The 28,000-nt window shown below is 31.4% G+C and overlaps 1 protein-coding gene across 5 annotated transcripts in view; it reads right to left on the bottom strand.

Moving 5' to 3' along the window:
• The window catches only part of Klp10A (kinesin-like protein 10A), a 592,557-nt gene that overhangs the window by 352,261 nt on the left and 212,296 nt on the right, over window positions 1–28,000 (bottom strand). The gene's annotated exons all lie outside the window — the stretch shown is intronic.

The raw sequence follows: 28,000 nt of genomic DNA, 5'->3' as shown, positions 1-28,000 counted from the left end.
GTTTGTATTTAAACATATTATGTATGACCGAACACATACGTGGACACCGCAGTTTTTACCAGCACCATACTCTGCAGTTATTTGTAATGGCACATCTTTTGTTTGAAGGCAAGTATATTCACTCCAGTCGAGTTTTCCTACATAAGCTTTTGAAAAAAAGCTTTTACAATAAACATAACTTCCTCAGTACTCACCTACTTAAAATATCGTGTTATAAGTCGATTTATATTATCTGTTTTGTGTGAAATACTATGAGTATTTAAAAACAGTAATCTTTTTAGCCTACAGGTAGCAATTACATATTGAAAGACCAGGCTTTTATTTTTAAGGCCCACTTAAAATATCTAGCATCGTTCCTAGCTTTCATCAACCAAATAAAAAAATTAATCAAACACTAATGGATCTCTGTCCAGATTTTAATACTTACATAATAGCAGAAATAATATTATCGTCTAGTTCTTGGACAATTTTCAATGTTTTAAAGCTATCGTTATTTAAAATAAATCAACCAACGTAAAAGTTTTTAATTTGCTAGAGTTCTGAAAAAATTGTCATGATCAAGGTTATCCAACGAAACACAGCCACCAACAGGTTTTGGTGGTTGTGATTCACTATTGTTTTTATCTCAAAACGCTGTTTTATCTTTACAACTATCGGTGATTTTCAACAGCTCAGTATTATTATTAGTGTCGGTATTTATTTTTTTGATTTTTTTGGCAGCGATCAATAAACTTTGGAAATTGATGAAAACTCAGTGCAGTAATTATACTTTTTCTGTAACGACTCTACTCTTCGCGATGCAGATCGTAATACATGTTAGAGTTTCGGCTTCCCTTTGTAGACGAGTCTCCCACTTCGATAAGTGACTTACTATCATTACTATACTCTTTAAGTTTAGTATTAGCTTTTTTATAACTATCCTTTTTCAATTTTTCCAATGGATACTTATCAATTTTATTAATTTCATTGTCGTTGCATTGCATTAGTCGTGTCATTTTGACTTATCGTATTTACATTGAAACTGTTTTAGTGGTAGATTTTCTTTTCAGTGAATAGATTTTTCCTGTTGCATGTATTTTTCCTACTACTCTTCTTATTACTATTAATTTGTAAATTATCACATTTATTTTCATCGTTACTAACACTGCTGATAAAACTTGTTTCATCAATAATTTTACGTAATTCATTTTTTTTTGTCTCGTCGTTTTTAAGTCAAACTCTGACAGTAGCAGTCTTTGCCTTACATTTTGGAATAAGGTATTTATTGCTCTCGGAATCCACTGCCTCATTTCACTATAAAACAGAAAGTATTTTATGATCTTATTCCAACCTTCTACGTAAGCGTTAGAATTTCGTTTTAATCCAAATTTTTGAATCATAATTGCTGACCAAAGCGGATAGTGCGGTAACAATTTATTGAAAAGATACAGTATAAAAGATGGTACGTCCTTTTTTTTTTTTTTTTTTTTTTTGCAGAAAACTTCTTATCGTACATTGTGTCGTTGTACGTTTTTAAAAATAATAGGTAAAATTTTTCCCGTTCTCTTTGCATGTTACCCAAACTCTATCGATCATCAGCGAGATCATCGTCTTCATCTTCATCTTGATCTTGTTTTTTTTTTTCGTAATCGTTAACAGCTATCTACATCTGTAACGTTTTTTAATTTTTTCAAATATTTGTTGAAATCTTTGAATGCATAATTATATGCAAGCAACTTAATAATAATAGTGAATAGATCTATGGCTTTTTCTAAAGTTGTAGAGTGTATTAATCAACACACAGCCGATGCGCATAGACATTTCAATTTAACTTCGGACATGAATTTGACTATTCTTCCAATTGCAGCTTTGATGAAATGGCTAGAACAAACGTGAGAAACTGTCATTGGCCTACAATTACCTGCCTTATTTACTTCAGCAAATGTCACATCTAAGTACAGTTCTAAGTCCATATTATTAAAAACTTTTCATGCAGCCTACGTCAAGACTTTGCTGAAATCAGTCTCGATTATTGAGACTATACGACATCTACTGCAATATTTTTTTAGACTTTCAGCAAAAATATCTAAGGAGAAATGGATACTCCTGACACTATGGCCGCATGTTATGAATTCCAATGCTTCTACAGGAGGTTTCCACTCTTCTGCAGGTGTAACTAAGGGGTAATACATAACTTTTGTGTCTGAGTCAAGTGGTTGCGCAAATATTCGGCCAGTTGCATCGAGATGTAAACATAACGGATGTTTTGCACTTATCTCAATAACTTCTGTTAATTATGTAAGGGTAAACAAATTAACAGAAAACGACGGGAATAAGCAATAACCTTGAAGAAAGCCCGGCGCGTATTTCCCTTTTAATTCTTCGTCAGCTACGAGTTTATCTCGAAGTTGACACAAAAACAAGTGAAAATCTGAATCCAAATTGAATCTTTGCTTGTGTTCGCTCAATATTCTGTACAGCAAAATTTTAGAAAGTGCATTATTACGATTTCCGCTAAATAAAATTTCCGGCTCATTTTGCCTGTTGCTCAAGTTTACCCGCTACAATCGACGCCGACCTTTCTTCGAATTTTTAGGCGTGTGATTTCCTATTATTACCTTGTATGAATCACCTTTCAGTTTGGTTACCGTTGATCACAATCATAATCACATAATCATATAAATGCCTGGAATAACACTCACGTAAGCGGTATAATTACAAATAGATGTTATATCTTCATCAATTGTTATTTTATATTTGCAGCAATCAGTCATGTTGCATTCAGCCATGGCAATAAAAGGGGTGTACTCTGTATTTCATTTATTTCCGTGGTTATTTTCATGCCATTTAAATTGCCAAATACATTTATCGTTATATTTAAAGAAATATTAACTCGTACAGTCCATCGACCCTTTAGAAAATTTGCATTTATTAAGGGACCAAAATTTTTTTTTAAACTCTGCAGGTATCGTAAAAAATTTTTTTATTGCTGCATTTTTCTTCGTTACGACTTATATTTTTATCACCACTCGACTCCACAGCAGAATAAGAACTTAAAAAACAATCTCCTCCGTCCAAAGGGTTACTTGTGCTACTTGTTAATATTTTAAGCATGAGTTTCAATTCTTTAGTTTATCGACTGTGCAATTCTTCTAGTTTGCCTTCTACTTCGACAATTATAGTTTTGTTGGTTAAAGACGAGGTTAAAGAGGACAAGTTAACCCCTACTATGTCGATCTGTACAGTTATTTGTAGGTCAGGTAATAATGCACATTTATTCAAAGCAACAGAGTCATTTCCATCGAGGAGTTTTCGTGCTGAACTTTGTAACCCATTTTTTAAATCAACTTTTGTAAAATCAACTTTGAAATTGCATGACTTCGTAGTAAAATACTTTCAGTATCATCAAAAACCGAAACATCTCTGTTACTCCTCAATAATTCGATAATTTTTTTTGCACTTTCTGCCATAATAATAAAATGATTTTGTGTACAACTTAATGCATACTTGGAATTCTTGCGTTCCTAAAAGTTGTTTTTTTATAATAGTCACTTCATATACATTACCTTTAAACACCAAATGCCAGAAGTCATCTATTTTTGTCACAAACAAAAAAAATTTATAACCGAAATATCACGGAAAGTTTCAAGTTTGATCATTGTAAATATATGTCTTCTTGATTCTTAATATTTGTGTGAGAGGGGGGGGGGGTTAAGAATTTTGGTGGTGGTTTATGTATTATTCGAAATTCTGTAGTGCGTACTTTATGTACTTATTTTTCAGATCGCAATGTTAACTACTGTTTAGTAAAACAACGTCTCAAGTCTCCACTCTAAGAAAATCAGTGTGTAGTTTAATTGTGTGTGTGTGAGAGCAAGAGATAGAGAAAGGAAATTTACTCAAATATTCTATTGTCATTCCCTATTTCAATTAAATAAATTTTTCTAAGGCACACCCCGGAAATCGTGCTAAATTAAGTCGTCAAGTCATGTGCTGTAAAAAAAATTTTCATACGTATTATGTACCCATATAAAAAACTACAAAATTTTTCCGTCCACGCAGCATATAAAAGAATAAAACATAGACATATTTTTCCTAATTACGTGTAAAAAATGTGTTTGTACAAAAACATAAATCGCTTCAAATGTACGTAGAATAACAGCTCGTGTGCACGCCATTTTTATGAGATTAAATTAGACAGAATATACATTACTAAGAGTGTAAGAAGGATTAAATTAATTAGCCAGGCTTCAAAACCCGATTTATTATGTAAAAAAAGTTGTAGAAGTAAAGGCTAAATTTTAGTAAATACATACCAATTTATCAATTAAAGACCTTAAGTTCCACTAAAATAAAAAAAAATAACTGTCTAGTCGTCAGCTTTCGGGCAGTAATGAAAAAATTCTAAAACGCGACGCATCCAAATCACACTTTTGCAGAAATTAATTTTGTACAAATAAATTAGTATTTAAGTCCAAATGACAAGAAGTGAATGCAGTAAGTGATGTCTATTTCTTATTTTTAAACAAAAAATCGGGTTGATTATTCACGATTTAGACGCAAATTCCTATGACCTAAAAATTATTTTTATAGTAAGCCTCTGAATAAAATAAGGTAATATTTATAGTTTAAGCCAATAAAAATCTTTATTTTTTTTTTTTTTTACTTCAAGATGCTAAAAAATTTTAATTTCCAGAATAAAATCAAACTTAAATATGACCTCTCACTCATCATCTAAGCCTGTTCATTTACTGAAGATTTTTTATGGAATTTCTCTGATAGTAATGAGCTAAGGATTATTGTTTCAGCGAATAAACGACTTTAGTTTTTTTTTACCTTATAAATCAATCAAAATTCAATTTTTGCGATGAAATTCTACTCTTTTACGACCTCTTGCTTATAGTTTGAGCCTGATTTTTTTTTTTTGGTAAAAAACTTAGTATAATCGTGTTGCCGTGATGACCTCACGTGTGTCTTTGACCTCTCACTTTTTACTAAGCCTGTTTATTTAATAAAACTTTTTTATGGCAATTCTCTGAAAGTTTTTAGCTGAAATTTATTGTTTCACCGAATAAACTTCTTCGGTTTTTTTTCTTGTACCTTATAATTCAATGAAAGTAAAATTTTCGCAAAGAAATCACAATTTTTTCGACCTCACGCTTTACATCTAAGCCTGTTCATTTACTCTAATTTTTTTACATCAACTCTATGATAATAATCTGATATTTATCGAGTTTATCGGTGGGGAACGGTTCCTAGGAGGTGAAATCTACCCTTACGTTTTCACCCTTAAACACATTTTCTGTATTATTTTCTCTTAAACTTAAAATTTTTTAAAAAATCTATATAAAAAATTTATTCTATCAAAAATTACTTGTAATCAAAGAGAAATTTTACAGTCAGGGTTTGCATCCCCTATGTTTTAGGGGTTGAAACTATGTTTTTTTTATAGTAAGTTTTTTTCTGAGAATTCTGAAATTCGTATCAAATTAACCAGAAAAATGTTTTTACATGTTACGTAACATGTGCAGGTAACCAATATTTGTATTTTTCTTAAAACAACTCCTTTTTGGGGGTAAACTACACGTATTTAAAATAAATTACTTGAGCCGTTTAAGACAACAAGTTAAGCATAAAAATTGATATACGTGGATTTTCTGGCTAGCTGATTGCGTATTCGTTATCAGATTTTGGAAATTAAAAATGAAAAATCCAATATGGTAGAACAAAGATAAGAATACAACACATCAAGGACAGCGAGGGATTAGAAATTAGAATTTTTAACTGATTTTTATACTTTTTAATAATTCATTCATAAATTCTCTTGGTCAATACAAAATAGATAAGAAATGTTTTTTATAGAAAATCTTATTTGTTTCTTCGTGGTTTATTAAACAATATCTTTCTTTAAAATGTCTTCTGCATTTTTTGTTTTAATTTTTTTTCACTTTACTTTCATTTTAAAACGTACGGAAGCTCTTTTTTTCCTAAACAAATGTATCATGGATAATTTTACATCAATGTTTAATGACTCAATAAAACTAGAATTTCTAAAATTTGTTTTTAAAAAGAGATATTCACAATCAGAAACAACTCAATTTTATATACAATTACTCAAGTGCATACTGATATCGTATAAAATTATTCGAAACTGGAAAATAACTACATAGAAAATTCTAATCTATTATTTTATTGACACAACTAATGTACGCTGAGAAAAGCATTGATACATAAATCGTCTAGGTGCTAAGGTTGATCCCGTTGCCAAAAGAGCTTCCAAAATCAAACAAATTTTATCTATATAATTTGTCCTTCTTAACATTGCTAACAACGGTGTTCTTTTGAAATCTGCTTCGAATAATTTTTATTAACAAATTTCGTTAAAACTATAAAAAAATGATTTTCAACAAAATAAAATTTTTTTTTAATTTTTTAATTTATTTTAATTGTAAGTAAATAAGGTAAGTTCTAACTTTTTATGGATACCCATTGGTTCTCCACCAAAATTCACCAAATCTTGAAAAATGCGTTTTTGCTGTTTTTATCTGCAAGTTAAACAATTGTTATTTAACGTTATGACAGCCAACCAGTGCTAAAAATATTCATTGAACCTTGATCTTTAATGATACATCAATAATTACCTGCTGAATATACCTGATTTGTATCCAGTAAGCCTTGAACGTACGGAGTTTTATATGTATTTAACACGTGTCTACTCAGGCGCTTAAGTTCATTATATACAAAAGTATAGATTATACGTATTGTATGCACGTAAAAAGTCCGTACGTTTCAAGTTTATTGGTTACAAACTAAATTTTATATTTAGCGGGTCATAGTTGATGTAAGTGTTGTTAAATTACAAGGTTAGACAATTGGAATTGTGCATAAAAAAAATTTTTTTTCTATTCGGTCCGTCTTGTAGAATTTTGAAAAATAGCCAAAATGTATTTTTTTTTTTTTCAAGAAAATGAAATTGTAAAAGATACAGTACCTTAAAGTTATGGTTTTTTAATAGTTACAAAAAACGACATACATATGTGACGTTGTAAAGCATACATTACACATGTATATTTTACGATTAATTACGAAAAAAATAAGATGCGTAACATTAAGATGGACTAAAAACTTTCCAAGATACAGTAATTTAAAAAAGTAACAAACGTTGACCTATCCTCAAGTAACACGAAAACGGCTTAATTGAAATTTGTTCAAAATTAAACTATATCAACATAATATAAAATGCAAGTATTCCTGCAAGTTTAAAGAAAAAATATTTATTTTTACTTAAGTTATCGTGTAAAAACAAAAAAGTATGTTATCTATTGTGTACATTTTCACATACACAGGGAGTATATCTATAGCTATGAACAACAGAGAAACTTTAAAGTGCTATATCTTTTCTAGTTCTCATTTTTTAGAGAAAAGAAAAAATACCTGTCAATTATTTTTTAAAACTCAACAAGACGAACTAAATAGAATTTTTCATGCAAAATGCTAATTATTTTAACATAAGTAGCAGTTTGTTGTCAAAAATTTGAGTAAACATTGTTTCATATGCAGCTGAAATTCTCAAAAAACGACTTTTTTTTAAACTCGGGCAATTATTTGCGGGTAACCAATAGATTTAAAAAAAAAGTTGAATAAGATCTTCTTAACTTAAGAGAAATCGAGGAATCGGGAAACATTTATATTTTGTTGCAAAACGAAATTTTTTATATCATTAATAAAATATGTTAATAACAATTTTTTTAACACAATATGGAAAGAAACCCTTATTATTCGTGTGTATTATATAATTCAAAGCTCTTATGTCCATCAAATTGACCTTGGCTCATAGATCAAAATAGCTATTAACGTAGTGTCAGTTTTGGTACATGGTTCGTACAAAAATCAGTTTTGTTTCTAAATTTCCACTTTTATACTTTTATTTGATGCCATCAACAGATTAAATAATGACATCAAATTCAGCACTGTCAAAACTTACTAGATAAGAAAAATTTTTAGTGCTAAAAAAAAATTACTTTTCCTACGATCATGTACCTAAACTGACACCACGCTAATAGCATGAATACGTATCCATATGCCAAGATTTTACTAGCTGTCTATTACACTGAGAGAAGTGCACAGCTCATAGAAGCATGCCACGCCATCTATCTTAAGGTGATATCACGTCATACGCAAACTGCTTAGCAGACTCTAGGAGTATGACATGCACTCTTACAGCTAACGGGAAAAAAGGAGCTTTGCGAAGAGTGACAATCATTGATATTGTCCATTCTATATGATATAGTCGTGCTTCCACGCTTGCTAATCGTATTATTGTACCTGGGTTACGGTTGTATCGTAACGTGCTTCTACTTTCTTTTTCTCAAATTACTTAATTGAAAGTATTAACTAAGTATTAAATTACATTAAACTTATCATCCAAAGTCGGTTTCATATTGGTTTTTATTTTTTTTTTAATTTTACGAAGGTGGGAAATATGTTTATGGCTAATATAAGTTTAGAGTAAACATAAGTAAATGCTAATTTTGTGAATTTATTGTTTAGAGTTAAAATGGAAAAAGATATGAATCAACAGATCTTGAAACTGACGTGCGAATCGTACTACAAATTGAGATACTAAAGAAGTGAAATTCAGCAGATAATTAATGCATTTAGTTATTTTATAAAAGATATATGCAATTCTTACATAAAAAAAAAATCGAAAGATAACCTAAAGAACAAGTTTTAAGCAACGTTTTACAATGTGAGCACTTTATATAGTTCGATACGACGTTTTTTCTATTATATAAAAAATTTCTATGTGATAGCAAAGCATCAAAAGGTCCTTTGGTTTCCAATAGGGTTCTTAATAAATTTTTCATCGGTAAATGTACTATTGAGGATTTCACAGTTTCACTAATGAACTTACTGTCTTGCAGAAATTTTATTTTTTTAAGTAGTCTTGATCACTAGTTTTTTAGGTTTAACATATAGTCCACAATTTTCATACATTTTTTAACGAATATCTTCACTTTGAAACTGCTTAAATGAATCACTACATTTCGACAGTGTATTTAATATCTTGGATGATACTTCTTCGCCTGTAGCATTTTTCAAGGTTATTATTCAATTTCTTTAAATGTGAGAATTGTAAATATCTTTTATGAAATTACTAAATACATAAATTATCTCCTGAATCTCACTTCTTCAGTAACTCAAACTGTGGTACAATTCGCACGTTAGTTTTAAGATGTGTTGATTCATGTTTTCTTCCATATTCACTCCAAACAACAAATTTACAAAATTAGTATTTTTTAATGTTTAGTGTACCCTTATATTAACTTCAAACGTGTGGTTACTTATATTAACCATAAACGTATGCTTTACCTCAGTAAAATAAAAAAAATAAATAAATGAAAAAAGTTTGATTTGATCAACTTTGGGTAATAAGATTAAAGTGATTTAATACTTAGTCAATACTTTCAATCAAGTAGTGCGAGAAAAAGGAAGTAGAAGCAGGTTACAATAAAACCTTAACACAGGTACAATAATACGATCAGCAAGCACGGAAGCACGACTATATCATATAGAATGGACAGTAGCGATGATCGTCACTCTTTTACGGAAGCGCCTATACGCCACCTATAGGCACTGGTGCGAGAGTGCCTTTTTCGATCAATGTATAGCACGCAAGCACTCTGAAAACGCAAGCTATCAATGACAGGCCCAACTGAAACACCAAAGAAAACAACTTAAAACACAAAAATATTGAGGATTCTCTTTAGCACTGGCTATCAAGGAAAAAAATACCATTCATTTATACATCTCACATACAAAAAGTCTGCTATCTATGATAGTAAGCGCTTACCTCCACCTCCGCACAAACTCAAAAAAGTTGCACGACACTAGCAACAATTAAAACTTAATTCAAAACAAATATATATGCTAGTACTTGCTGGAAGTTTAGATTGACTGTTTCATACTGTTGTACTACTTTACTTCCCAGGAGTTTTTCTTACTTACACTGTTGAGTAAACTTTAGAGAAAGTTATCAAGTAGTGGAATCTCTTATTGATGCACTCAGTGCCTGGAAGTAATCTATTAAAGCAGTAAAATATGATTGTGTATTTCAATTTGAGAATCACAGCCCCATGATTACATAGGCAATACATATTTCAAAGTCTTATGTCTAGTTTTCAACCATAATTATTTGCCCAATTAACCATTTTTGATAATTATAAGTACTTTTTAACGCGCTTTTATTATGATAGCTGCTTTGTAATATTATTGGCATCCTGCATTATTTTGTAGGTTATTTCATTAAAAAAGGCACGCACGCACTCGTGCGTGCATACTATCGTGCTATACATTGCTCGGAAAAGGCACTCTCGCATCAGTGCCTATAGGTGGCGTATCGGCGCTTCCGTACTCTTCGCAAAGCTGCTTTTTTACATTAGCTGTAAGAGTGTATGTCATACTCCTAGAGTCTGCTAAGCAGTTTGCATGGCTATGACGTGATATCACCTTAAGATAGATGGCATGATATGCTACTGTGAGCTGTGTACTTCTCTCAGTGTAGGTAGTATCGTTAATAAATTATTACATAACAATTCCGTACTTGTTTATTTTAAAGTCAGGAAGACGTACCTTGCCATACACTAAAGTAATTGTGAATAAATACGATTTCTTTTGAACTTCTGTTTCATATTTCATGTTAAGTGTTTTCTTTCATTTTGATTCAACTTACTTGTCATGCAGTTATGTGTGTTTAAAAGAATCAAGAGAAATATTGGTATACATTTACCTTTTTATGGTTCAATTAACTAAACAATATTAAATTTAGTAGTAAATTTTTAATTCATAACTACATACATAATGTTCATGAATACAAGAAATATTTTGAATGTACTAAATCAAAAATTAAAGGATCCAATTTTTAATGTAGAATCCGTTACAACAAAACAAGGAATATCATTTGCCCCTAACCTAGAAAATTTGACAAAAGATGCAGTCAATTGTCAATTATTTTTTGACACTTGCGATAGTTTTTGCTTTAACGATTATAGTGCAATACCTGAACCTATTGCAGCTAAAGATAATGAAAACAATTACTCTGTTGATGATTGTATGACCTACAACGATAAATCTGATAAACAGATTAATCTCAAGTATAAAAAAAAAAAACAATACAATTTTGGCATTTAATTCAGGAAAAAGAAAGCGAAGGAGTTTTGAGTCAGTACAACAAAAATTTAAGAAAGTCTTAAATCAGAGAGCTCTGTATAGATGGGAAAAACAATTTAACAAAGGTAGTGGAATAATTAATAAATTGTATCATGTATCACAGTACGTTTTGGAAAAGTTCAATGCACCATCTGAAAAATCTATCGCTAAACACGATATTAATTTAAGGGAGTGGGCTTTGAAAGCCAGAGAAGATGTTTGGTTATCTGCTAATTTATTTAAAGCATTATCTAAATAATTGCATACATTTAACATACATTTAAACTACAGCATCAAATGATATCTAGGAAAATTAAATTCATGACTTAAAAGTAACTTAATTAAAGCCGAACTTGGAGAAAGTGCTTCTAAATTTGTAGGACAAATGAAATTGAAGATATCGCGAATCAGAGCAGCAAATGTGTACAACACCGATCAATCAGTTTTTAATTTAGAAATACATGCAGGTCGTACACTTTTAGTAAAGGGTTCTTTAAAGACTGAATGTATCGCGCAATCGTTAACGTATTTCACACACAGTTATACAATCCAACTGTTAATAAATGCAGATGGTAAGTTGAAATCATCCTTACTCATTATTCTGCAAAAGATAAATGGTAAGTTCAGACCAATAGTCGAGAAAAACATATATAGATATGAAAATATCGTCATTTACCCCTCCAAATCAGGAAAATAAACCTCTGATCTAGACACTGAATGGTTCAAAATGGTATTCATACCAACAGCTAGTAACAAATCGATTTTGGGTCTAGACTCTTGGACGGGTTGAAACGAGAAGATATTTATGAACATTGAAAAAAACGATAAAAACGTAAAGTTCTCACTATACCGGCTGGAACAACTAGTCATATACAACCACTTTATGTATACACTTTCAGACCCTGGAAAAAGTTTTTTTCAGATTTCATCCTTTTGTATGACTACAATTTTGACTTGTATTTGAGGAACAATATTCTGAAAATTCAGTCACTTATCCACAATCAGTTCTCTTCTCCTTGATTCATAATCATGTTTAAATATGCATGGTGAAAGAGCGGTTACATTTCAGATAAGCCTGGTCCTTTTGAAACACCCATTAGTTACAAACTATATGTTGTGTGCCGAAATTCCAATCATGAGATTCTCGTGGTGAGCTGTATCATTGTGCATACAACACTTCTTTGCAGTAGAAGTGAATAAAAATCTAACTCATTATTGTAATCAGTATAAGAAATAATAAAGAATTATCATTGGTAACTAAGGAAATGATATTTTTCTATAGTTATAAAATACGTACATTTTTTCTTACCAACCCCTCATCGTTAGTGAAAGTTGATATTATCACTTAAAAAATGATAATTTCTAATCCCTTACTGTTCTTGATGTGTTGAATTCTTATTTTTGTCTAACTATATTGGATTTATTATTTTTAATTTTCAAAATCTGACAACGAATACGCAATCAGCGACCTGGAAGACCCCCGTATATTAATTTTTATGCTTGACTTGTTGTTTTAAACGGCTGAAGTGATTTGTATTAAATAGGGGTAGTTTATTTCAAAAAAGGGGTTGTTTCAAGAAAAATACAAATATTGGTTAACAAATATTGGCTGCACATGTTATATAACATGCAAAAACATTTTTCTGGTTAATTTTAAACGAATTTCAGAATTTTCAGAAAAAAAACTTACTATAAAAAACATAGTTTTAACCCCTAAAACTTAAAGGATGCAACCCCGACGATCAAATTTTTATTTGATTATAAGTACTTTTTGAGGGTAACACTTTTCATGTAATTTTTTTGAAAAATATTAAGTTTAAAAAAAATATTACCGAAAATGTCTTTTAAAGATGAAAACTTAAGGGTACATTTCACCCCCTAGGATCCGTTCTCCACTGATAAAACAAAACACGAGTCATTTATTTTTTGATTTTCTACCACGATGCAAAGTTTCATGAAAATCGGTGAGTGACACTTAAGTAGGTTTACTTGTTAGTAAAAATCGTATTTTTGCTATTACACAGCGTGTGTCTTTGACCTTTCGTTTTGAATCTAAGCCTGTTCTTTAAATGAAATTTTTTATGGCAATTTTCTGACAGTATCAAGCTTAAGTTTTATTGATGCACTGAATAAACTTCTTTGGTTCTTTTGTTGTACCTTACAATAAAGTATAAATTAAATTTTTTCGATGAAATCGCACACTTAAATGACATCTTACTGTACATCTAAGCTCGATCATTAACTAAAATTTTTTTATAGCATTTCTCTAATACTCATAAAGTAAAAATTTTAATTCCAGCCAACTAAAAGATCCAGTTTTTTTTAACTTCAAAATTAAGTACAAATTTTATTTTGGCGATGGAATCACACTTCTATGGCTTATCGCTTAACATCTGAGCTTCTTCATTTATTCAAAATTCTTAACGGCATTTCTCTAGTAATAATTAAGTAGCTTTTATAATTTAGGCAAATGAACATCACTAGCTTAATTTTTTATTATTAAAAAATTCAGAGATATTTAGTTTCTACAGATTGAAATTTTTCATGATAATTTCATAAATAATTATATGAGAGTTTCATAAAAACTCAATAAAATTTATACATAAAAAAATTTACTGTATGAAAAAATGAAGATTACTCAATTTCTTTATTAAATCGTTTATAAAATTTTTCTTCGGTTCTTATCAAATTTGTATACAATTTCTATACAGCAAAAACCATATAAAAAATTTTATAAAAACATTTCCTCCTGGGACCTTAGGCATTAGGTGCATCGGGACAACCCCCGAGTAAGTATTTTGGCTCTGTGTTTCACGAATTGGATGCAAAAGTCCAGAAGATAACAAGTTTGACGTTTACCCTGGGCCCCAAATGCCTCAAAAGCCATCGCTGACTGCCTAATCCAGCTCAGTGACTTCTAGAACCCCGGAGGAAGTATTTTGGCTTTGTATTTCACAAATTAGATGCAGTAGTCCAGATAACAATGAGTGTGACGCTCACCCTGAGCCCTAGGTGCATCGAGAGCCATCACCGACTTCATAATCGTGCTGAGAGATCTTCAAGACCTCCGAGTAACGAAATTGCCAAAAATCCAATCACGATCCACCTTACTGCGCCAATTTGAGCTGGTTCAGTGCCTTATTTCCTCAACTTATTGAGGTGGCTTAACGTAGGATAACTAATATAGAACCTTAGAAACTTAAAAGTTGTTTAAGAAGTGCTAACTGTAATAAAAACTACAACCAAGTTAAGGGAAGCAAGTAACTGAGGTATCTTGAAAGGTATAGTGAAAAAAGTGGTATATAAATAAGTATTGGTAAGCAGCGGAAATCAGAATGTGTGAGTTATTCGGTCAGAAAGAGTGTACGATCGAACACATAATAAATAAATGTACTGAATATAATAAAGAGCAGAAAAATACAGCTGAGTGTAAAAGCACGTTAAATCGGTATGATAAAAGCGATCTGGGCGTAAGAACAATAGTCAAACTGTTAAAAAAATATAAAAGTGAACGTGTAAAGAAGATTAATATGTAGCACTATTAGGCGTATAAAAAAAATAGACTAACTACGATAACAGTGTGTCATTTAAGAAAGAGTGATTAAAAGTTCTTAATACATCAAAAAGTTGTCAAATTAAGTACCGAGTGCCGAACTATGTTTAGAGCAAGTCTGTAACGTGTGTGACAAGGTATAAGTCTAGTTCGAATAAAAAAAGAATTATTTACACTGGTGTATACCAAGTCCTTTTTCTCTTAATAGATGAGAACAAAGATATATATTTATATGTATATACACTAGCGGGCCCCCCTCGATTTCACTCGAAATTTACTAAATAGAACATCGAAGTGTGTTGACACATAGTGTAAAACGTTTTTAGTTAAATATTTTACATCTATTCCTGATACTTCTTAAAATAAAAAAACTTCTTATTAAAAACATATATATTCAGAATCCATGCAGTTTAATTTGTCGAATAATAAGCTGTAAAAAGTGGAAAAAATATAACTATGCTAAAAAGTACCGTGCATTCCTCGTGACACAAAAAAAGGGCTGTTTTTTAAGGCTGTAAAGATTTAAAACTCATAAAAAATGTGTAATAAAAATTTTTTTTCTTATACCTTACAACTTTACTACCAGAGCAATACGTCCTGAAGATTAATCTCTCCATTCTTTATTGCCAAACTGAATACAAATAAATATTATTCTACCTATTAAAAAATCTGAAAAATTTAAATAATTACTGTCAGGGTTATAATGGAAATCTGATCTCTCACGTAATGGATTCCTTATTTGCCGAATTTGACGCTGCTGTTTTAATCTCGATGAATGTTCTGTGTCAGCTACTTGACGCCAAAAATTTTAAACATTTGATACATTTAAAGTTTTTCTTTAAATTAGCTCTTTTGTGACTATAGGCATGGTTAAAAATTTTGTGAGCCTTAAAGGCTGTTTTTTGTCAACTTTGTTAGGTTGCAATGTATTTTTTGGCAAGGTAGTTCGATGTCCGAAGGCCCTAAAACGGACTGTTGAGCTTAAGTCTTTCTTGACTGAAGTTTCCAGCAAACATGACTGTCTGTATACCTCAGGGTGATCTTCTCTGGTCTATTGTTGTAGCACCAGACTAATCGTGAGGAAAACTATAACGCCTGAAGCATTAGAGCTAGTTGTAGAGCTCTTGAGATCTTCAGCAACGTCTCCTAGTGTCACGCCGGAGACGTTGGTGTCCAAAGCATCTTATTTCTTTGCACAGCTTAGTCGCTTTGGTGATTTAAGGTGGGGAGATTGGTTCGTGATGCTTGCCTGTTGGAGGCTGTCCCATTTGCTAAAATTTATTTTTTCTTCATAGTTGTTAGGTTCGCCCAGCGCAGACCTTGGAGAGCATCGGTAATTCCTGGTTGAATGCTTATAGAGTCATGAGAGTAATGTAATGTAGGATTGACGGTCGCTGGGGTTCTTAGCCTTGTAACGAACAACTCCATCTGCTAGTGAATGACAGACTTGGTTTAATAATGGCCAGCCTTATATGGTCTTTTAGTCGACAAATTGTTCCCGGAAATATAAGTGTATATGTATTTGATGTCAAGGTAGTTTAACGTTAAGTGATCCTAAAATGAACGAATGAGATTTATAGTTAAGTAGATAACATACTTTTAATGGCCCTGAAAAGGACCAGTAGTGATATTTCCTAGCCATTACTTGTTATTATTCTGGGTGATGGAGAGCTGGCTGTGCGGGCAGCTTGGCTGTAACCTTTGGAGTCTATGCGTGCGGAGACCGTGCTGGAGAAGGGTATGCCGCTGATCAGAGAATAGCTCGTCTTCGGGTTGTTCCCCAAATAATCAGAAAAGTAGGCCTGAAGAATACCTTTTCTGTGGACATGCCGTTCCTACGAACCACTGAAGAGGCTGTTGTGGCCGCCGAAATTCACTGGCTTTCTCTTATAATACAATCTACTCTGGTAGCAGCACCAGATCGGTTAGAAGAATGACTATCAGAAGACCTTAAATTGCTAGAGCAGAGTGTACTCTAGCTAGACGTCTCCTGGTATTTGCCAGAGAAGTTAGCGCTTATAACTTCTCAGTATTGGTGGCTACTCGTCAATCACGGTGGTTTAGGATGGAATTCAACGTAAGTCACTAGTCCATTAGAGAAGTGTCGTTGGTAGCCGGGTTACCCAGCTGCACGACTTCCAGCTTTATTAAAAAGGTTTGGGAGAAAAGTTCAAAATGGAGAAACATGACAAAAAAAATGTATGTAATATTTAAGCATGTTAGGAGTGCACATGAATTTTTTAGATTTTTCACCGTGGGAGATTTTCGAGAAAAAAATTATGAAATGTTAAAAAATATAAGCAGTTACAGTCGTACAAACTTTCTTAAGCTACATGCACTGTCGGTGAACGACTGTATTTGGTACGCTGCTCGGGCCTATTATAACCACACTTATTTAATTCTGCTTCAGGTTGTTTGGGTTTTACTTTAACGCCATCTAGCGGATTCAACAGAACTAAAGTGCAAAGCTAGCGTATTTTTGCAAAACTTAGAGCTCATTTAAGGTAAAGGTACCTATTATGAGCCACCGGCCATATTATGGGCCACCTATACGTTAATCGTCAAAAATAAAGGATTTAAGTCACTTTTATTGTCTTGAAAATCAGTGGACCTGAAAATTCAAGTCTCACACTTTAAAATTACTTATTTACTAACATATTTTTGAAAAGTTTTTTATCATAAAAAAAAAAAAAATCTTGCATCTATAAAATTGGGGCATCTAACGGGCGTTGTAGGACAGTAATTGCATCATAGGCTCTCGACCACGTTCATTAAACTGCAATTTATGAAATAACAAGAAATTTGTAGGTAATGTTATAAAGTTACAAGTAGCTTAAAGCTTGTAGATTCACGTGATAATCTTAGTTTTTCAATTAAAAATCCAATTTTTTAAATAAAATAGTGGCCTAACTTATGGACCGTATCATTTCTTTTTGTATATATTACGAGCCGGTACAAGCAAGGTGGCCCACACATTTTCACGGTCCATCAAAGCATGTCCATATTATGGGCCATGGATAATAAGCAACTTTATCATTGTTTTAAGCAATTCACCAATAGTATTTTTGTTTTTTAATATTTTGTACACATTTATAAAGCTGAAGAAGACATTTATATACCCCAGAACACGAATAACTTGTTAAAATCAAGAGTTGAAATAAGTTAACCTAAAACGACGATAAAACTGAATCTTTCTTTACCTTCAGTATACTTATATACCAATGCTGATGGGCCAATGTGGTGGTCCATAATATGGACTCATGTAAAATCCTACAAAATACATATTATGGGCCACAAGAATACATAAAAACTTTAAGCCAAGTAAAGTAATCCCGTTGGTGAAAATAAATTGAAATATATCTTACTTAAAAGCATTTGTTCATTCAAATATCAAAAGGAATAAAAAAGAAGTGTGATTTATTTGTGTGTAATAACTTTTAAAAGTGGCCCATAATGTGGACAAAGATTATGGGCCAGAGTGACATAAATAAATTAGAAAACCATAATACATACAAAAAAGGATGTCAACATTTTCTGAATTTTAATCTTTTCAACACTCTTTTTCACAATTATTACTATTGGTACACATTTGATAAGTCTAGCACTTCAAGAAGGTATCAGAAGTATCAAAAGAAAACGTATTATTATTTTACAATGACCATGATTGCAAAAAGATAGTGAGTAAGTGGCTCATAATAGGTACCTTTACCTTATTGCTTTTATTATTAATTTTTTCAAGATAAAAACTATACTGGAACCATCTAGGAAGTGTCACGAATCAGTATGCAAAATTTCAGCAAAATCGGTGGAGTAGTTCTCGTGGTGAGCTATTTACGTATAAGAAGGTATGTAAGAATGTCGTATGATTTGAATATAGTAGATATTTTACTAAAATTGCTACTAGAACATGGTATACCGATTTTGCAGGTAGGATAAACATTCGGAGTAATCTTATTATAGTTAGTGTATGTTTGTCATTATAATGTAACTTTAATTTTTTGGATACTATAATGCAAAGGATAATTGTTACTTATCAAAAGGTTTTTACCTTTGCAACATTCGCATTGTAATATCTCTTGCTAGCAAGGAGAATGGCTCAATAAATTAAATTTAATACAATTTTTTTTTAACTAACTGAGAAGGGGTAAGTGTACCTATCTCCGTATTCTGCCCTATTACCGTGGATTTTGAAAAACTGATGATTACTTGATCAAAATAAGAAATGTTTCACATAAAATAATTTTTCAATTTTAATAATCTAAAATTACGTTAATGTAGATTCAATTCAAACAGAAATATTTGTGTATATTTTGAGTAAATAATTATTTTCCACGGTATTCGGTACAACGCGCTCATTAACTGATTGTGTACGTATTTCCGCAGTGAGCGTACGTAAACATAACCCTATACTTACAGAACGCACGACAGTTAACACGTAAACAATTAGTAGGTAAGCACGTCGATCTAACGTAACCAAGATGAAGAAAACTAAAAAAGGCAAAAAAGGCAAGAAAGGCCAGAAAGGCAAGAAATCGATCGAAATAAAGAAAAACAAAAAGTGTTACTCTCCAGAGACATTAAAATTAGCTTTGAAAAGTATCTATTCCGGAAAATCTATTGCTGAGTGCTCAAAAATGTATAAGATTCCTACTAAATGAATAAGCAAGTACAAAAAAAAGTAATATTTATTTAAAACAATCAATAAGTCATGTAGAAAATGTAAGTGAAATTTGCTTTTTTTTTTATACTCCGCAAATACAACTTTCTTCACCAACGGTAATACAAACACGGTGATTGGGACATCCGCGGTAATACGTACACGGTAATAGGTACACAACCACGGTAATACCAGCATACCGTTTTTATTCATTTTAAAAATATTCTACTGCAGTTTTAGCTTCATAAAATTTTTTTTAATATTCCGTAAGAGATTATGTAATATTAAAAAAAAAAAATATTCCAAAAAATTTTAGTATACCATTTTTTATGGTGCATTTAAGTTGGAATTTTCAGTACGTGCCACGGAGATAGGTACACTTACCCCTAATCTAAAAAATAATTTAAAATACGTCCTGAAGAAGTAGGTTTTCCAATCCAGTCAAAAGTAAAATGTTAGAAATAAGTGATTATGGTCAAATCAAAGAAATTAAGTTTGTAGTTAATCTCCATTTCATGTGTAACCTTTACATTATAATAATATGAATTAAAAATGTATAATTGGTCAATGTGGTCTTTTATAAAAAAAAATAAGATATCTACGTACTGTCCAACATAAAATATGTGGTATTAAATGAAAAATTGTGTGCACTGTCAAATTTTATCAATAGAAACTTGACATTTTTTCAGCCGATGCTCCTTAATACTAAGGACTATTGATGAACAGGGAGCTGACATCCAATGGTATTATGTGATTGAAAAGAAGAAGGACATTTTTAATTGATTTTTCAATATAATGATCCATTCAAAACTGTTGATGTGTGATTTTCATTTTAGAACATTAACTGAACTTTTGAGTTCGCTGTAAATCGTTTTCATTAGCAAAAGCTAGAGTTGTATCCATGAGAAACAAAGCAGCACCCAACTCAATCACAAGAATAGAAATAGTGTAGAAATTGAATTTTAATTTTGATTTAATCTCTATTCTTTACTTGTTCCTCAAGTATCCTAAAAAAAAAGGAAAAAAAAAAAAAAAGTTAAGCTACATTGTAATACTACCCTTATTAAAGATAAAGCGGTACTATAGGATGTTTTTTTTTAGCCTTTTAGATTTATATTATTTTATTTTATTTATTTCATACTCCGTCCCTTTCGGGTTTGGAGGGCTTCCGTTACATTTCTTATCGTTATCTTTGCACATTCCTTTTACATATGTTTTACATTTTCATTCATGATTTTCAAGTTACATAACCTATTCTTATTAGTAAGTAAACAAAAACATATAATAAATTTAAAAAAAAAACTTTTCAAAGATAATTTGAATCTAATTTGAAATTCATATTAATATTTATATTCAAATTTAACTACAAATGAAATAAAATGAAATCTATTAATAATACTGAAATAAATAGTCACTTTTACTTTTAGATAATATTATGAACCTAATACTTTTCAAAGATAATTTGCTACTAATTTAAAATTCATATTAATATTTATGTTTAAATTTAACTATAAATGAAATAAAATGAAATCTATTAATAATACTAAAACAATTAGTCACTTTTTCTTTCATATAAAATTAGAAAGTTTAAAAAAACAAAAAAAAAACATACTGTATATATAGCCACTGCAATTAAATAAATTAAATCTTCAATACTACAGTCTTTTTGAAAGTATATTTACACTTCACTTTACACTTAACACTGTTTTTCTTGATCCTTTCTCTTCGCTCTTCTCTCTTCTCATATCCTTCCCTTCTTCCTTCTTGATTTCTTCATCCTATTTCTCTTGGCACTCTCAGGAACTCTCCCCTTCTTTTCTTTTCCTAACTACTCTTCTCAATATTTCTATTTCCTTTGCGCTCTTATCAAGTATATCTTCTATTACTTTTTCGCTCCTTGTTTTTTCGCATCTCTTCAGTATGTGTGTATGATTTTCCTCCTCTTCCTTGCATAATCTACATTTCCTTTCTTCTTCTTCCTTCCAATGATCTCTGCTTTTACATTCATTACCACATCTAAATCTTGCCATTAATTTTCTATCTTTTATTGGTATTTCCATCTTCAGATATTCTGGTTCATCCTCTGTTATTATGTCCTTGTATATCTTATTATATCTTGAGTTTTTTATCTTTTCTAATCTTTTTTCTTTTTCCTTTCTTCTTATACTCTCTATTATCTTAAATCTTACTTGCTCTTTGAATTCTGTCCCTCTCATGTATCTTGTTTCTGTTACTTCTTCTTCCTTTAATATTTCCATTCTCTTTTTTGCTACTCTTCCTATGTTTTCTCTTTCTTTATCTTTATCTTTTTCTCTTATGCCTTCTTTTGCTAATTTAATTTTTAAGTCCCTAATCTTTTCTTCAAATTTTATTGCTCTTCTTAGCGCCTTCATTTTCATGCTTTCCAATTTACATTCTTCTTCCCCTAATTAATTTGGTGTATTCCTGTCTAATCCCAATAACCACTTAATATATTTTCTTTGTATACTTTCCAATCTCTCATCTTCTTCCCAGCCCCATACTTCTGCTCCGAATAACGCTATACTCTCCACTAATGCCACAAATAACTTCTTCCTTCTTTGATAACTATACTTAAATATCCTCTCACCTATACTCCAAGCGCTTTTCATCGCCATTTGAGCCTTTCTCTTCCTTTCTTCCGAATGCCTTTCATTACTACCATTTTTTTGTAAAATATATCCCAGATATCTAATTTCTGTCACTTCTTCTAGTTCATTTTCTCCCCATTTCCATACTCTATCTTTCCTTGCTCTTTTTTCAAATATTAAAATTTTTGTTTTTCTTTCACTCAAAATCATTTTCTTTTTCTCAATGTACTTTTTGAACTTTTTAAACATATCTTTTAGATCTTCTTCTCTGTCTGCTATTAAAACTATGTCATCAGCGTAGGATATACTCCATATTTTTTCATTTCCTATTCTGCATCCTCCTACTTGCCCTTTTTTCATTTCCTCTTCTAGATCCGCTAGGTACACATTAAATAATGTTGGGCTCAATGGACACCCTTGCCTTACTCCTCTCTCTGTCCAAAATTCATCTGATATTTCATCTCCTACCTTCACTATATTTATAGTTTCTTTGTATATATCTATAATTCTACTTATCAATATTTTACTCACCTCCATATCTTGCAATCTTTCCTTTAAAACCGTTCTATCTACTCTGTCAAACGCCTCTTTTAGATCAATGAAGCATGCGAATATTTTTCCTTTTGGTTTACTTAATTTGTCTTCCACTATGTGCTTCAGCGTATAAATTGCTTCCATCACTCCTCTTCCTTCTCTGAATCCAAATTGACTTTCTGCTAATTTTTGTTCAATCTCTTTTTTTAATAATTCATTTAACATACTCGCGTATATTTTATATGCCATGCATGTCAAAGTTACCCCTCTGAAATTATCCAGCTCTTCTTAATCACCTCCTTTATAAATTGTACATATCACTCCTCTTCTCCATTGTACTGGAATCCTTCCTTTTTCCCATACTTTCTTCATCAATTTCCATAGCGCTGCATCAACCTCTTTTGGCATATATTTCCATATTTCGTTTTCTAGTTTGTCATCTCCTGGTGCCTTCCTCGGTTTTAACCTATTTATTAACCTCTTAAACTTTTCTTTGCTTAATTCTTCTTGGTCCTGTGTACTTTTCTCTATTCTTGCATTCTCTTCTTCCACCTTTTCTATCATCATAGCTTTTTCATCCTTACCGCCTAGTTTCCTCATAAAATGCCTTCTCCATTCTTCAATTTCTGTCTTATTATTAACGCCTGCTTTCTTCTTTCTATATCTATTTATATCATTCCAAATTTCCCTTTCTGATTTTGCGACCTTTATATTTCTTTCCTCCGTTATTTCATACCTTTTTCTTTTCGCCTCGCACCAATTTCCATACTCTCTCTTTTTGTTAATTAGATAGTTTCTATCCACTTTCTTTTTTCTCCATAGCTTCATTATTTTCCTCAGCTCCTTCTTTTTTGTTTTCCATTCTTTGTCATACCAATTTCTTTCTCCCAACCTCCATACCTTAGACTGTTTTTTAGTTTTTGGTACTGCTGCTTCTATTGCTTCTTTTATTTCTTCCCAACTTCTTTCTACTTGTATCTCTTTCCAATTCCATCCTTCGCACCTCTCCTGGTATTGGTCTATCAATTCTTGCGTCCATTCTCTTCTTGAAATTTCCTTTTCTTCCTTTTCCCTATCTTCTACCATCTCTATTTCATTTTCTAAGTATATTTCTAATGGCATGTGATCTGACTCTGTTCTTTGTCCTATTTTTTATTCTTTTATCTGATCTAACACTTCTTGATTACTTATAACATAATCTATTACTGACTCACCTCTGCTGCCAATGTACGTGTAGTTTCCTTCTTCTCTTTTTTGTCCGTTAACTATACCCCATCCTCCTTCTGTTGTTTCCTTAATTAACCTTTTTCCTTCCTCGTTGATTGTTTCATCTTTTGATTTCCTGTTACTAACTTCCTTGCTTCCAATCTCCATCTCACTGACCCATCCACCTTCCCTGCCAGTCCTCCCATTCCAATCTCCTGCCAGTATAATACCACCTTTTTCCTGCGTTCCTATTTTTTCTTTTATAATTTCCATTGTCTTTGCCACGTCTTGGCAATATACTCCTACAAATGTTCACTCTTGTTCGCCATATTTAATCTCTTGTTTTACTATGTTACCACTCAATTCCTCGTAATTTTTAATTTCTTACTTCTTATTAATTCCTGTAATTATTTCTCCTTTCGCTCTACCTTTCTTATGTTCTCTTTTTGCTGCAACAAATTTCCATTCATACTTTTTCGACATCTTACTTTCTATATCTTCCCATTTATTTTTCTCTAACCATGTTTCTACTAACATTATGATATCAAAATTATTTAAATATTCCCATACTTTCCCGTCCTTAATTAACACTCCTGCTATGTTCCAAACGCATATATTTACACTTTTTTTTTTCCCACCTCCAGCTCCCTCTCCTCATTCCCTTCTTGTCCTCTTCATTCTTGCGATCTTCCTGTTATCTTCCCCTTTAGCCTTCTTCTTTCTTCTAGGAAATTTCCCTTCCATTCGTTGTATCTATACCACTTATTATCAATCATCAATTTCATATAGCCAATTTTTGTAGTTTTTCCTTCGTTTCTTTGTTCCTTTGATTTATCTAATATCAATCTTTGTATTTCTCTTTCTTTTCGTGTCAAATCATTTTCAATATACATTCCTTTTTCAAGCTTCTTCTTGTTCATCATGATACTGTCTTTCATTTCCTTGCTTTCCAATTCTACTACTACCATTTTCATATCACTTTTTCCTTTCTTTACCACTATTTCAGTAGCATTTTTCACCTTTACATTGACATTGATTTTCTGTTTTACAAACTTTTCCACCTTTTTTTTTATATTTTCTTTTTCTATAATTGCACCTTTAATGACAATGTTCTGTCTTCTCTTCTCTCTTTCATTTTTTTCTAATTCCCATTCTAATCTGTAGATCCTTTCTTCAATAGCTTTCTTCTCTTCTATCCACTCAAGTCTTTTTTTTAACCACCTGCTTCTTTCCTCTCTCCATTCTTCTTCTCTTATTTCTAATCTTTCCATCAATTCAAACATACTATCTAATCTCTTTTTTATCCTACTCATCTTATCATTTTGTTCTTTAACATCCTGACTTTCATCCTTTTTTTCTTTTTCTCTCTGGAAATTCAGGGTGGATTGTTCTTTGATTTTTGGATTTGTGTTTGTATTACTCCTCGTGTTAATATTTGCGTTTTTCCTGTCATTTTCAAAATTTTACCGACTCTACAGATATCTTCCTTACCGACCCTGTCAATTCCGGTAATTCAGGAATTCTTTTTATCTACTGCCAGTAACCAGGTTGTCAGAAACTTCTTTATCTACTGTCTCTATAAAAATATTTTTTTTTTCTAGGGTTCCTTTTTTATTGACCACGTAACTACCGACGGAAAATTTGTTCTCCTCCTTACCTACTTTCTCTGTCGGTAACCGATAAAAAGAAATCACCTTTCCCTGCCCGTGCCCTTCCTTCTTACTGGGTTTTCTAACCTCACTTTTTTCTATACCCCTGTTTGCCCACTTTTTCACTATTCACTGTTCACTTTTCTTTAATTATTATCACTTCTTTCTTTCTCCCTTTTTCTTCGTATACAACTTGTTCCTTTGTTCACCCGATTGCACTATTCTTTTGCGACTTGCATCGGCGTCTTGTTCGTCTCTAGCGTTCTCTGTCCTACCTGTTTTTTAATCCTTTATAATCCTCCTGTTTCACTTTCTTTTTCACTTTTTGTCACTGTTTATTATGTCCTTATGTATTTCACCACTTTTTAAAGACTTTATTATAGCTATCTACCCTTGCTCTTTCTTCTATTTATTTCTTTATTCAGGAGCTCACTTTTACACGTCCACTCTCCTACGTGTCCACAACGGAAGTCCCCTTTTAGATTTATATTTTCTGTATTACTAAAATGACGAAGCATAAGTATGTGACCGTATATGATAGATGTGTGCGTGACATTAGAGATATAATTAGCACAGTCGGTTGGAAGTTGTTGTAAAATAATCTGAAAATTTGATAAAAACGCACACTTGCACTGCCCAGCCTAGCATCTCGTCGTGCCATGGCTTTACTCTAAACTCTTCTCTTGTACAAAATGAATTGTTTGTGATTGTTTACTTATTTACTTTTAAAACACTTATTGAAACCATACCTTAATGCCGAAAATCGTCATTCAAACGGTGATTGCATCGCCTTCAGCACAGTAGGTTATTTAAAATATCGTTTCATAGTAGGTATATTTTCATTCGTATATTATCAATTATAGAAGAATATAAATAACTCCATACTTCGAAACCTTAGCACCCACTGACCACTGATTTTTACTTAATGAGCTTCAACCCTACGAATACTGTAAACATTTGTATTTTTCTAAACTTTTTAAAAATCAAATGTATATAACAATTACTAATTACAAATAATGCTTTTGGCCTGATGAATTTTTTGAACTTTCCAGCAAACTTAATTTTGTGTAAACATTTTAGTTTTCAAGTTAAGCATTTTGACTGTTTAAAACAGCGTATCCAATGATTTTTAATCCTGTATTAGCGAGCTATTTTGTAATTATTAGTCATTTACTACAGCGCAAGTTTTTTTGGGTTTGTACTTTCTGTATGAAAATTAATAGTTGTTCATAACCTCTAATTTTGTTTATTTATTGGCGATCTTGTTAGCAAGTACTATTTATTAATGATTATACTGCATATCATATGGTGGTCCACGTGAAGTGAACCGGTCATGAAAACTTTTGGTCAAAACATATAAAAATCGTTAATGCACCATAAAACTAGACTTAGCCCTTAGTTTGAAATTTTAAGAGTCAACTAAATTGCTACTGGGGCAGTTCGAAAATTAACGTTTATAACTATCGTGAAATTTGAAAATTTATTTGTCAATTGATGACGGAAAAAACAATTATAAATTTGTAGATAGTTCATATTCAAGGAATTTATCAAAATTTTGTATAACAAATCTGAATTTTCTATCGACAACTACACATTCAGAACAGTATTTATGACGAAAATTGTGAATAAACAAAACTTCACAGATTAAAAACTTGCTTTGATCGTATACATACCTGTATCAATTTTTCATTTTATGCATTTGCCTAGAAAAAAGATTTGGAGTTATTTGCATAATTCGTAAGTTACATGAAGTAATCAATTAGGTCTAATTATTTATCTGTGTTATTGAAGACTTAAGCTTTCTTCGATATCGGCACCACTAACTCATGGTGTGGTTGTTCTGCGGTCACGTGGAGTGTGAAGTCCGTGTACGAGACTTTTTTATAAAAGCCGCTCCCACATAAGCTCGTGCGTCTACATCGAGTGTCTCGAAAATTGAGGAAGTGGTTGTTCTTGTACACAGAGGTACATGATTGACAGTTTAGAGAAAAAAGAAAAAGAAGATTGTGGAAGACAGTACCAAAGAAGTTAAAAAAATTAAGGAAGAGCTGTATTTAAAAAAAAACAATCGTAACATGATTACGTATTGTTCTTGCAATTGTTCTTAATAAGTATATTTCAATTAAGTTGATTATTACTAATTTGTTAATTACTTACTTATTTATTATTGATATTATAATTTTATATGACAAATTATAATTATACTTGATCATATTTTCCAAATAAATATTCAATACACAAAACAAATTCGGAAATGAATAAAAAAAAAAAATCAAAGATGAAAGAATCCTTAAAAATTTTGTATTTTACGCCTAGAAATCTGGGAGAAATCTGGGAACTTTAAATTATTAGATTTTTAGAAACCCTGTTTATTGAGCAATTAAATTTGCAAGTTTTGTAATAGGTCAGTAAAAATATTAAAATAGAAAAAGGTCTGACAACAAACATAAGTACAATCAAAAACTTTAAAGATAGTATTAGCGTGAGCAAACTACAGTGTCGACTAGGAAACTCAGGCAGGGCCAAAAAAAAATTTCTTTGGATCGATCTCGAGCCCGACAACAAACGTAACTACTTTTGGACAAAAAAAATATCAGCAATAGAT

Source organism: Copidosoma floridanum, unplaced genomic scaffold (assembly GCF_036245765.1).
Source record: "Copidosoma floridanum isolate Cflo_tuat_1 unplaced genomic scaffold, Cflo_Japanese_pri ptg000022l, whole genome shotgun sequence".
NCBI classification, from domain to species: domain Eukaryota; kingdom Metazoa; phylum Arthropoda; class Insecta; order Hymenoptera; family Encyrtidae; genus Copidosoma; species Copidosoma floridanum.
The sequence above is the reverse complement of the archived record's forward strand: the minus strand, read 5'-3'. Positions and strand labels throughout refer to the sequence as shown.